Consider the following 14,679-nt stretch of genomic DNA (forward strand, 5'->3'; position numbering starts at 1 on the left):
CCCAGCCTTGTGTAATTGTCTGTTGCTTTGTGATTTGCGGGGGATAACTTGACACAGAGTTATCCTAGCGAAGAGCAGTTGTGTGTGAGTCTTCTATGCAAATGCTTGCTTTTCTGGCTAATAAATGTTTTCATTATAGCGAAAGTGAGTGTGTGTCCGATTCATTTTTGCACAGCCGACCGCTCTCGAGCCAAAAGTGAGATTTCTCCCAAAACAGAGGTGCTGATGCAACTCCTGAGAGCAAGCAGATCCTCCCGGGAATATCATCTCATTCTTCCGCGATCAGGAACGTATTGTGATCAAAAATTGATGCTAAAAAGTTAGTGAGTGTTAAAGAAGGTTAAAAACAAGATAGGGTTTCTAGAGTGGTTAGAAACTAGTTAAAAGTAGAAACAAGGGGCTTCCAGTTGGAGCGGAGCCATGTGAAGACGGAGTTTAGTTGAGCTCCCCACACAAAACGCCAGAATTACGATCATATTGCTCTTATTTGATACGCCAGCGTCCTGAAAGCTGCTTCTAGCTCGTTAAGACTGTAACAGACAAAGTTCTGTTTCGTAAACAAAGTTTTGAGTCGCCGTCGGAGCAAGATGAATAAGAGCCGGAGCGGCCGCAAAGAGGCAGAAGCTGCTGCTAGCCAAATTGCTAATGCTAGCTCTGGGCCTGTAGCCGCTTCGAAAAAAGGCACAGCCGCAGCCAGCGACCAAAATGTGGTGCTTGAAGAGATCACTTCACTCAAAGAGGATTTGTTGGCAAAGATTGAGGAAAAGTCGGTTGCCCAGTCTGCAGAACTCCAGCCAGATTGAGCAGCTCCGGACCGAACTACGGAGTGCGGTGGAGCACATGGACGCCAAAGGGGATGCAGCGGAGAGGCGGGTTACTGATCTGGAGTCAGCGATGGGAGGCCACTCAGACTCCATTACTATGCTCGAAAATGACATTACTGTTATTATTTCAGCATTTAATTAATTCATGACACATTTAATTAATGATTTTGTGTTGCTGAATCATGAAATGTAAATGTAAAACTGTCAGTTTCACTCGATTATTTAATTTTGGCACAAAAAAATCCTCCCTCCCTGAACACCTACGTCAACCCCGTCTGTGGACACTTTCAAAAAGGGGCTTAAACTTTCCTGTTCGGGAAGGCTTTCCCTGGTCTTTGTTAGAGGGTTTTATTATGTTTTTTATGCTTTTTTTACTTCTGCTCTTTTATGTGTCCTGACTTTCCCTTGTTTATGTAAACACTTTGAGATTATACATGAAAAGTGCTCTACAAATAAAATGTTTTATTATAAAATACAGAGAATGTAAATACATAACTCAGTTTATACGTAACATGAAGTCTTGAACTGCATCGTCATTGAAACCTGCTAATTCCAAATGTTCGGTCACAGCAACATTAATAATAATAATAATAATAATAATAATAATAATAATAATAACTAAACTGATCTTTTTAGTTTCATTTTAAATTAACAGAAACTTTAAGCCGTTCCTCTACCAAGTTAATCAATGCTTTTTATTATATTTACTTAAATCATGTGCGTTAACTGTGTTGTCCCTTTAGCCAGATCTGTTTTATGACTACTTTAAAGAAATTATCTGACTTATTTAATGCAATTTAATCAACTATAAATGTAAATCATAGTTATACAATACGCCTTGTGCAAACATGGAATTAATACTATTATTCACACGTTTAACACAAACCACGAGGCTCTGAAAGCTTAAGAAATAAGGGATGTTTCATATAAGAGTGATTTTTGTTCATTAAACCATAAAAACGAGGAAACTGTTTAATGTTCCGGATAGAGAAGTCACACTAAAGCCTGATTTATGGTCTGCGTTAAAACGACGCAGATACTGTGCACCGTGCATTGCGCCTCCACGCGTACCCTACGGCGTAGACTCTGCGTCGCTTTAACGCGGAACCATAAATCAGCCTTAACGGACCACAACTTTTAGATCAAAATAAAGCATCAAACTTTACACAACGCGCCTTTTTTAAAAGACTATGTGCCCGTGGATTTAAGAACAACGTTAAAATTAGGTTAATGTGTTAAAAGGCGGTGATTTGAGGGCCAGACGTGGAGAAAGTAGTCCCTCCAGGAAGCGGCGGAAGGATCCGCGCCGCCGCCGCCGCCGCTGCTGGCGGAGCGGCGGAAGGATACAGCACAGATCGCTCCGACGGCTCACCTTCTGCTCTTTAACTTTGTTCACCGGCGGAAGTTTGTAGCACAAACTCCATCCCGGAGAAACAGACGCTCCAAAGTGTTAAAAGAACTAAAATACTCCGTTATTTCCGCGACTGTTTCCAGCGTGAGCGCCGCGGTTCAACCGCTCCGAGTCCGGACTTCCTCTTCCGGTACGGGCTTTCACAATAAAAGCCTTCCTCACAACGGCTCCAGTGAAACGTCCCGTTAGAATTTTGTTGGTTTGTTTTTATATTTTTATTTTCTATTTTTTATTTGCATTTTTGGGAAAATTACGACGGAGTATTAGGGCCTAACTAAGAAAAAAAGGGAAATTACGAGAATAAAGTCATAATAATAATATTACGACTTTATTCCCATAAATTACGACTTTATTCTCATAAATTACGACTTTGTTCTCATAAATTACGACTTTTATTCTCATAAATTACGACTTTGTTCTCATAAATTACGACTTTTATTCTCATAAATTACGACTTTATTCTCATAAATTACGACTTTATTCTCATAAATTACGACTTTATTCTCATAAATTACGACTTTATTCTCATAATATTATGACTTTATTCTCGTAATATTACGACTTTATTCTCATAATTTTTTTTGATTTTATTTTACAATCTGACTGGATTTGACGTCCTTTCACAATAAAACCCGGGGGTGGAGATTTGATGTTTGTTTAAATTCGAGGTATAAAGATTTAATTATAGAGGTTATGTATGTCAAATTAGTTACTATAACGATTTAATTCTAAAGGTTATCTTTGTTCCTCTTTTGGTCTCGGTTTTGTAGTTTTGAGCAGTTGTAAAGGCTGATTTATGGTTCCGCGTCACACCGACGCAGAGCCAACGCCGTAGGTTAGGCGGCGACGCGCATGTACTCTGCGCGTCGCCGCGTACCTACGCCGTAGGCTACGCCGTCGATTTAACGCGGAACCATAAATCGGGTTTAAGGATGAGATTAGTGAGACGTTACAGCGGAGCAGGGGGATGGGCGCTACGTCACATCCGGTAACCCAGATTTTTTTTATTTATTTATTTATTTTTTCGTGTCAAAGGTTTATTTATTTGTTTATTTATTTATTTATTTTTTCTCATTGATTTTACAAAAAAAAACAAGGCACATTATTGATTCCAGAAAAACATTTGCATCAAAGAAAACTGAGCGACCGATGAGTAAAACAATAAAACAAAACAAAGATACAGAGCGAAAAAGAAAGAAAAGGAATAAACAATAAAATAAAAAAATAAAATAAAATAAATAAAATAAAAATTAAAAAAAATAAAAAAAATAAATAAATAAAAACGCCAGTGATGAGTGAGGAATTAGGAACAAAGATTCTTCTGAACATGCTGGGCTTTTTCAATCATGCAAGATTTTAAATATTTTTTGTACTGAATTATTTCCTTTAGATATGCAATAAAGATTGGATTCATTTTCAAAAAACAACATTTATGAATACATAATTTAGCCAATATAATTAAATGATTGATTCCAAAGTCTATTTTTTTGTCCTCCACTTGTAAACCAACTTTAATGCTTTAAATGTCAGAATAGGAATGGTTTAATTATTACATTATCCAGTATTAAAACTTCATAAAGGTCCTGGTTAGAAACGAGAGAAACAAAGAAGCTCTAAGTTTCCATGTCTGTTACAAAAAGTACAATTATTAAAATCTAAATTAAACCTTTTATGTAAAAAATCATGACATGGATAAACCTCATTCATTATTTTAAAACGTCTTTAGCCTTATATTATATTATATTATATTATATTATATTATATTATATTATATTATATTATATATATTATATTATATTATATTATATTATATTATATTATATTATATTATATTATATTATATTATATATATTATATTATATTATATTAATTATATTATATTATATTATATTATATTATATTATATTATATTATATATATTATATTATATTATATTATATTATATTATATTATATTATATATATTATATTATATTATATTATATTAATTATATTATATTATATTATATTATATATATTATATTATATAATATAATATTATATTATATTATATTATATATATTATATTATATTATATTATATTATATATATTATATTATATTATATTATATTATATTATATTATATTATATTATATTATATATATTATATTATATTATATTATATATATTATATTATATTATATTATATTATATTATATTATATTATATATATTATATTAGGTGGAAGTGTAAATGAGATTATATTATATTATATTATATTATATTATATTATATTATATTATATATATTATATATATTATATTATATTATATTATATATATTATATTATATTATATTATATTATATTATATTATATTATATTATATTATATTATATTATATTATATATATTATATATATTATATTATATTATATTATATTATATTATATTATATTATATTATATTATATTATATATATTATATATATTATATTATATTATATTATATATATTATATTATATTATATTATATTATATATATTATATTATATTATATTATATATATTATATTATATTATATTATATATATTATATTATATTATATTATATTATATATATTATATTATATTATATTATATATATTATATTATATTATATTATATATATTATATTATATTATATTATATATATTATATTATATTATATTATATTATATTATATATATTATATTATATTATATATATTATATTATATTATATATATTATATTATATTATATTATATTATATTATATATATTATATTATATTATATTATATATATTATATTATATTATATTATATTATATTATATATATTATATTATATTATATTATATTATATTATATTATATATATATTATATTATATTATATTATATTATATTATATTATATTATATTATATTATATTATATATATTATATTAGGTGGAAGTGTAAATGAGCGGTAACGGGTTTTCATCTTAATTATAAACTAATATCCGGTAAAGCAGATATTAAAGCAGCGAGTTCGTCATGGCAACCAGCGGGTCCTTAGCAACCACTGTTGCTAGGGACGGACTGGTGGAAGTCTGGGGGAAAACTATCACACAAATATAAATCCTATATTTCTACCGTCTTCATTCTAATTCTGATACAAGACTTTTCATTGTTTACGGCTCCAGACATATTAGTTTTAATTATAATAATAACTGTTGAATGTGTTTTATTCTCCAATTCCTGACTGGGTTATTATTATAATAACTTGTGTTTTATTCTCCAATTCCTGACTGGGTTATTATTATAATAACTTGTGTTTTATTCTGCTTCTATAATTCCTGACTGGGTTTTTAGCTACATGAGTTTACGGTTGATGAAACTTCGTCAGACGTGGAAGGAGTAACGTTAGTAACGTTACTAACGTTACTAACGTTACTAACGTTAGTAACGTTAGTAACGTTACTAACGTTACTAACGTTAGTAACGTTAGGCCGAGCTGGAACGTTACAATCTCCAGCTTTAGCTTCGTTATTGTCACTAAATTATCCTTCAGGTCTAACTAGTTAAATATGAAATAAAGTTAATTTATCCTTCAGGTCTAGTTAAATATGAAATAGACATTATAAAATATAATGAGGCTATTTTGATCTATAAAATCTTTCATGGCTTAAACTTGTGTAGTTTGTCTTAATGTTAATTATCTGTTTTAATTCGTACGTACTATAATGTGCAACACTCACTTTGTACGTCACACAACTACCGTAATATCATATTATATTAAATATATATCACTGCTATTTCATTATTGTAATATGAATTTTTTGCTCAAGTCACTTTAGATAAATCCATTCTGCTTTTAAAAGCTGCTAAATCTATTTTTCTACTATGACTGTGTTTCCAGCATCAATAACCTTTTAAAACCTGAATATGATCAATAACCCGGTTACACGGCCATGTAAACACCAATAACTCCTTTAATAACCAGATTTTGCTCATATTCGGGTTTTAAAAACCCCAATATTCCCCTGGGTTACTCCTTTTAAAACTGAATATTGGGTCATGTAAACGTAACAGAATATCTCCATCAAACGGAACAGGAAGTTGTTTTCTGCACATGCTCTGTTCACAAGGAATCCTGGTCTTTAGAGTCCAGGAAGTTCTTCTAAACACGGAGAAACAAGACCAGGAGGCCGGGTGAGCACATGCTTTCACCGAGTTCTGTAGAGTTCATTTTTACAACAGTAGATTGAGTTACAGCTCTTTTCTTTTTCTTTTTTTCCGGACAAAATCATTTTTAAAGACGGTGCAACACGACCGGCACAGAAGAGAAGAACTTAAATGCCTCCAAAACGAGACAGAAGCGACAGAAGTCGATCAACGGAAGGCCTCAACACAACTTTGCTTGGAGCTAATGCTAAAGAAGGTAATGTGCTAATAGACAATTGTCACAGTTACACCGCTACCAGGATTGTTCCTGGCTCAGATTCCGACGAATTTCCTCCTCTCCCTGTGACCCCAAGCAAAAAAAACGATGAATGCCGCGAAAATGCCGAGTGTAACTGCAGCGACATCGTTAGCTCATCGTTACATCGTTACCGCTCTATCTGCACGGATAAACACCAGATCTGACAGCATTGAGAAGATGGTCAGTGAAAACGCAATGAAAATAGAAGATCTCCAAAAAACTATTGACTTTGCCTGTGCAGAAATGAAAGACATGAAAGTTAAAATATCTACGATTGAGAAACAAGCCTCTGGTGAGGAAAAGCGAGTGCACGTGTGTCAACAGAAGACTCTGACTTGGAGAGAGACTCCCGACGGTGGAACTGGCGACTCCATGGCGTGGAAGAGACGGAGAAGGAAAATGTGCGACAAAAAGCCATTCAAATCTGTCAAGAAGTTTTGCCAGAACAAAAAAACCAGCTCGCTGACAACATGGATGTGGTGCACGGTCTGGGCAACAAACGACCAAACGATCCCAAACCAAGAGGTGAATCATCCCGTTCTCATCACGATTCCTCAGAGATGCAGTGTGGAAAACTGCCAAAACATCCCACTTTCTACGGGGCAGCGGCCTCAGATTTGCAGAGGATCTCTCAAAAGAGGACAGAGAACGAAGAAATAAACTGTGGCCAATGATGGAGAAGGCTGGAGAGGAGGGGAAGGCTCCGCTTCGTTGGAGGTCGAGCTTCATCAATGGATCCAAGTGAATCTTCCTCCCTAAGACGATCAGTTATGGTTCAGTATTGTGATAGGCTGCTCCATTTATTCTTTAACTCAAACACCTAAATCAGTAATCTGAGTTCATTTTAACTCTGATCAGAGGCAGTTATTTTATTTTCCATTTTACTTTCATTATTATTATTTTCAATAAGTGTTTTATAGGAGATCGGGGAAAAAAAGAAAAGAAGGTTAAAACCAGTGAATATCTCCCCATATCCTTTATTATGATGGCCGTTCTGTAAGTGGAATATGCTGTTTTGTTTTTATTTCATTTTATTTATTTTGCTGGTCTTTTTATTGGCTAAACTTAAACTCTAATCACTTTCTATGCGAATACTGCAATACTCGGTTCCCCTTATGAGTGATCTACTCCGACTAAGTGAGTGTTTTTTCTTTGTATAACTCTTTCCAGTTCTTTGACACTTTGTCTTTGAGTTTATTTTCCCTTAATGCCAGTGTAAAGCGTAAAGCCTTATTTTTGTTTACCAAGCAACTTAAAACAGACTTTATTTTGTTATTATATCTGCTGACATAAATGTTTGGAGGTCACAATGAGGTCTGGTTTTCACATCACGGCTCTGAGCGTCTGCTGGAGTCGCTACAGCTAAAAATACCTTTCATGGAAATGTTCTGCATTCAGATTGTTCTTTTGGTAGTTAGATCTGTCAGGCCGCGTTCAGACTGCAGGCAAATCTGATTCATATCTGATTCATATCTGATCCATATCTGATTCATATCTGATTCATATCTGATTCATATCTGATTCATATCTGATTCATATCTGATCCATATCTGATTCATATCTGATTCATATCTGATTCATATCTGATTCATATCTGATTCATATCTGATTCATATCTGATTCATATCTGATTCATATCTGATTCATATCTGATTCATATCTGATTCATATCTGATTCCTTCTCATATCCGTATATTTTCAGGGCTGACTGTCCACACTGTTTTTAGCAAGTGTCCATATCGGATCTGGTTCTGTTCAGACTGGGCCACATCATTGACTGATCTGACGGGTTGCCGTAGCAACGGCGTCGGAGCGGAGGCGTCACCCAGCGCGTGTATTGTGTGAAGTCATGTATTTCTTTTATATATAAAAAAATCCCAAAATATCTGTACCGTTTCTGATTGGGTCGGTACTGCGCATCATTTTTAGACATAACAATGAACGCATACCGCAAAAGTTGTGTCTCGGCGGAGGAACCGACGTCCCAGACAAAAGTGTTGAGAACAAAACCACCAGCAAACTAACAAACCAACCAACAAAGCTCAGAGTTAACAAAACTTAACTAAATGAACCAGCAATGAACAACTGGCAGCCCCGTCTCTAACCTTTAACCTTTAACCTCTCCTCCTGATGAGCTGACGGGCTGCAGGTTCAGGCTCACAGCGCGACTGAAGGCTGATTTATGGTTCCGCGTTACACCAACGCAGACCTACGGCGTAGGGGACGCGGCGACCCGCACCGTACGTGGAAATGCGGTCTTTTTTTCTGCTATTACAACATGATTTGTAATGTGAATTTGCAACACTCAAACTACAAATAATAGTTTTTGACGTGACATCAGAGATTGTACATGCTCTCTGTGAAAGGATGAGTAGCTCCACAACTGGAAATGGGCGGGTGGTTTGGAGCGTCTGGGACAGTCATATCCGATCTGAGTGTTTGGATGTTCAGACTGACACGCATCTGCACAAATGAGATAATGATCGGATATGAAACTACCTCCCGGAGGTGGTTTGATCTGGTTTCATCTGGTTTGATCTGGTTTGATCTGGTTTGCAAAAATCAGATCTCATGCGGTTTGGGACTGTTCAGACTCAAAAGAGTCATCCAGTTTCAATCTGGATGGGATAAAAATCAGATATTTGCCTGCAGTCTGAACGCAGCCTAAATACTACCTTCATCAAGGTTCAACATCCAACAAGAAACAAAATGACAGAAAATGAAAGTGAAGCTTCTCTTCGGGGTAAACCTAGGCCAAAATAACAAACAAAAGAAACTATCTTCTCAACCAGACTACCTAAGCCCTGGGAGGAAACAAAAGATCTAACTAAATTACAATATCTGAGCCTAACTTCCTAACTTAACAAAAACAGGAGAAAAAGGGGATCAAATTAAATGGCGGTTTACCCTTACTGCTTCGGTATAACATAAAATACAGGCTACAGCCAGTTACAAAACCACACAGCTAATACAGCTAACTCAAACACAACTGCTCACAAGCAGACAGCAGACTAACGCAGACTAACGCAGACTAACGCAGATCACAAAGAGCACAGAACACAGCGAGGAGGATTGCCACACTGAACAGTAGCAGCCCTCTCATGCTGACTGAGGTGTGCTGCTTTTGAGCTGGTCCAGCAGCTTGGTGTCAGCTCGTCAGTCTCATCTGCCACAGCTGCGGAGGACCAATGGCTGCGGCAGGAGGCGGGACCTGTCAATCTGAACTGAATTGATCAGTGGGGAGAACAAGATGGATTAAAACAGGAGTGCTCACTCACCCAAAACATACAGAAACAAAACATAAGTACAGTTACACACTAAATCAAAAGCAGTAACGGCTGGGGGCCGTAACAATGTGTATGGTTATAATTCTAAATTAGAGAATGATAATTTACTGGACCTGATAGAAAACACAATCCTTAATTGGCTTTTCCAAATATCCCAACTCTCTTCTTTTTATTGGTGGGGATTTTAATATAACTTTTGATAACACTATTGACTCCAGCCTCTCCTCCTAATGCAAGAATAAATATAATATAATAATAATAATAATAATATAAATATAATATAATATAATATAATAATAATAATATAATATAACTTTGATAACACTATTGACTCCAGCCTCTCCTCCTAATGAAGAATAAATATAATATAATAATAATAATATAAATATAATATAATATAATATAATAATATAATATAACTTTGATAACACTATTGACTCCAGCGTCTCCTCCTAATGAAGAATAAAGAGGCTGATGGAGAAATGTGACCTTACAGATGTTTGTTTGGAGGAAAAAATTCCCCAATGATAAATCTTTCACGTGGAGCAATAAAATGGGAACTAAACAATCCCGCATTGATTTGTGGCTAGTATCTAACTCCGTTAATGAAAATAACATTACAGTTAATATCCTTATACGCCCTTAACCGACCACAGAGCAATATACATTAATGTACAATTATTTGCAACAGATTCTACGCACTATAGATCCTCTTATTGGAAATGAAACCACTCGCTTCTTGAGCATAAACCGGTTATAAAAGAAATAAACTAATTAATTTGCCAGTTCTGGGATAAAGCTAAGAAAGAGTCAGCTTATAATTCTAACTGGGAGTTATTTAAGTATGAGGCAAATTCCTGAGAAGGGATGGAAGTAACAAATCTAGAAGAATTGAAGAAGAAGAGTTCATCTCTAAAGTTGCTTTGTTTTATCAGAGATCTAGAGGATATTTCGCAGGAAGATCGGCTGGTTTTGCTCGACCTTCAGGGTAAACTTGATGACATATATATATACATACACATATATAGACGCAGAAGGAGCTTTGTGAGGTGGAGAAAGAGACGGCTAGAGGAACAAAACTCTGCTCACTTTTTCAGACTTGAGAAACATCGACTCCATCCATCAGTTAAAGATCAACGGTGTCGTCTCTGAAAACATCAAACTCATTTCTGATTCTGCTGTAACTTCTATGGTCATTTATATAGTTCTAAATATGATGAGGCCGTTACAAATGCAGACTTGACCTCTATAAAGGAAAATAATTGATTCTAATGACAAACCTTTACTCTGAAGGAGGTTCTGGATTCTATTGACTCTTAAAAAGAATAAATCCCCCGGCACTGACGCTCTAACTGCCCAATTTTACTAATGCTTCTCAAATCAATTAGCCCCGTTTTTATTACAAGTATTTCTAGAAAGTGTTGAAAACAATACGCTCTCTTCAAGCTTCACTCAAGGTATCATTACTCTAATTCCTAAACCTAATAAAGATGTGCTTCTTATAGACCATTGGAGGCCTATCTGTCTACTTACAGTTTTTCACAATTGTTTAAACACATTTATTGGAACATCAGACACAATTTGCACATCCTTAAACTCATGTTTCAGGTGGCTGAACCAATCCTGCTGAACTCCAACACATTTACTGCTCTAGACTCCAATTCCCATTCCATACCACACATTTCTCACAACACTACACACAATTCCCAATACCCTGCACACTCTTCCTGAATTCCCTCTCTTGCTGATCACACAGAACACACAGTCAATCACATTTCTAAACTCCAAAGGCTGTTGTGCAATATGCAATCAGCAATTTACCATTGAATTCATATTCATTGATGAAGCGGGTTCAACCTTGTAAAAAGAAGGCACGAGGGAGGAATATCATCGGCCAGCGTGCCATCACAGAGGTCCCTGGCCAGCGTGGAGGGAACATAACAATGTGTGCTCCATCAGTTTGATTGATTTGATTGGATATGTTTATTTGGTCACGTTATAGAAGTCAGTAGTCAATACAAAGTTGTTTTTTTTGCATGTATATCAAACAAGGACCAAAAGGTGTAGACTGAAGCCAAAGCTTGTTTTGTCTACCCTTTTACTGTAACACAATGTAACCACTATAGTGCAAGATTTGAAAAAACATAACAAAATAACTACATGAGAAGAAAAATATATATATATATATATATACGTACACATGTACATATTGGACTCATACAAACTGGACTCAATCACCACGGCGTCCTCCATCACCATGCCGCCCTTGGCCCCTACAACACTGCACTTCTACTAGCATTCCTACTCATACTGTAAAATATTACGTATTTGTTGTTACAGTAAAGAATTGTGTGTGTTTTCTATTTGAGTAGCCTATACATAAGAATACTATATGGTGATATATTCCATCCAACAGCTGAAGGTGTAACAGTGAACATACAAATGCAGGATTCTACTGAGGCATTCATTCATTCATTCATTCATTCATTCATTCATTCATTCATTCATTCATTCATTCATTCATTCATTCATTCATTCATTCATTCATTCATTCATTCATCTAGTGTTTTCCATTCATACTATAGTGTTTTCCATTCTGCACATCAGTGTTCAGTGGGTGCTTAGAAACGTCTACTCAAATGATGTATGTGTTTGTGTTTGAGAAGGAAATACCGTTTAGTGAAGAGTTAACACTGTTTTGCTTTTGCAAGAGAAGTGTAGGATTTTGCATTTTGTGTGTGAGTTTTGTAATTTGGATTTAGAGTTTTGAGAAAGTGAGGTAGTCTATCAGGAAATGTGTTTAAACAATTGTGAAAAACTGTAATAATGATTATAAGATTTTTGCCATAATACTTGCTAAGAGACTTAAAGTCGTCCTTGATACAATTATGGACGAGACACAGTCAGGTTTTATGAGAAATAGACAGACTTGTCCTGGACATCCTTGACTACTCTACCTGGTGTCTGACGACAGATTTATTCTCTTTATTCTCTTCCTGCACTTCTATTAGGCCTTTGATACAATACAACATACATTTATCTTTCACACATTAGAAACATTTGGATTTGGTAACTACTTTCGTGAGGCTATTCAAACTTTGTACGCTCACAGCAATAGTTCAATTAAATTAAAACCTGGCACAACCCCACGATTCCACCGAGTATTCCACAGGGAACCCTAACCCTAACCCTAACCCTAACACTGCCCAATCTCACCCCATTTATTCTTGCTCTGTACACACATTCTTACAACAAACATTATTAAAGGTATAAATCTAGCTGGTAGGGATATTTTCAGCTTGCTGATGATACTACACTCTTTTTAAAAGATAAAGCCAGATACCTATTACCTCAACGTTATTAAAGACTTTTCCAAGGCCTTTGGTCTATGCTTAAATATTAATAAATGTGAATTGCTAGCTGTTAAAAACTGTGATGTTCGCTCTATCTGCAACATAACAGTAAAAGATGAAGTTAAATATCTAGGCTTTATAATCACCAAGAATCAAAAGATCCACCCGGAATTTTACTCCAATTATTCAAAATACAAAAAAAAACCTAAATCAATGGTTACAGAGGGATTTATCCTTTAATCCTTATCCTTAAAGGGTAGAGTGTTGATAACTAAAGCACTAACTTCTGCTGCTATCTCACTACATTTAGATAATTAAATTAGTAAAACTGTTGACCAGATGCTTTTTAATTTCCTATGGAAAAATCGTATACATTACATTAGAAAAAGTTTAGTCATGAATACTTATGAATCTGGAGGGCTTCATTTCCTGGATTTTAAAACTTTAAACAATACATTTAAAATTAATTGGGCGAAAAATGTTATGAAGAATCCCACCTCAATCTGGAATTTTATTCCCCACCATATTTTTTCTCGTTTTGGAGACTTTCATTTCATACTGTCTTGTAATTATAATGTAGTTAAGTTATCTGTGTTTCATAAACAGGTTAAGTTATCTGTATTTCATAAACAGGTCCTCCTTGCACGGACTCTCATCTAGAAGCAGAACTTTTCACCCACCGTTATATTATTTGGAACAATAGAGATATCCTAGTTAGAAATAAATCCCTGGTTCCAGAACCGGATGTGGCTGGTGAGTCCGCTGCTAAATGAGGAAGGAGTTTTTCTTACAGAGACTTTTCATCACGACATCGTCTTCCAGTAACTCCTGGAGAATTCTCAGTTAATGCTTTTCCATCAGGTCCTTAATGCTTTTTAAAAACAGTTGCACTTCCTCGTCTAGAAATGTGTCTGTTTTATTCTCAACTGACTCCCCAATAGGTAAAATATGTTTTTCACTGACCCAAAAGAATAATAATAAAAGGTTACGTGCCTTATTTCAAAAAGATATTGTTGCTACCCCTAATATTACTGTTTATTGGAATCCTTTCACATATTGATCATATTGATTGGAAAAAAACTTGGATGCTTCCTAGCAAGTTTTTAATCACAAATAAGGTTAAGGAGGTCTCCTACAAAATCATACATAAATATTATCTGCTAACCATTACATGCAGACATTTAAAAAGGACATTAATACAAATTGTTCCTTCTGTAATTTACATCCAGAAACAGTTCATTTATTTTGGCTTTGCTCTCATTCCAAAAAACTATGGGCAGATATTAGCACATGTATTATTGACTCCTTTGGTATAGATTTTAATTTACATATATTATTATTATTTTG

The 14,679-nt window shown here is 34.3% G+C and overlaps 1 protein-coding gene across 1 annotated transcript in view; it reads right to left on the reverse strand.

Annotated features, from left to right (window-relative positions):
• LOC133451344 (phosphatidylinositol 3-kinase regulatory subunit alpha-like) overlaps positions 1–2,359 on the reverse strand; it is a 36,863-nt gene extending 34,504 nt beyond the window's left edge. Inside the window, exon 1 of the mRNA XM_061730315.1 lies at positions 2,197–2,359. The gene's annotated coding sequence lies outside the window, so the exon portion shown is untranslated. The remainder of the gene's footprint in view (positions 1–2,196) is intronic.
• Between the last annotated feature and the right edge of the window lie 12,320 nt (positions 2,360–14,679).

The sequence above is a fragment of the Cololabis saira genome, chromosome 9, assembly GCF_033807715.1.
Source record: "Cololabis saira isolate AMF1-May2022 chromosome 9, fColSai1.1, whole genome shotgun sequence".
NCBI lineage: Eukaryota > Metazoa > Chordata > Actinopteri > Beloniformes > Belonidae > Cololabis > Cololabis saira.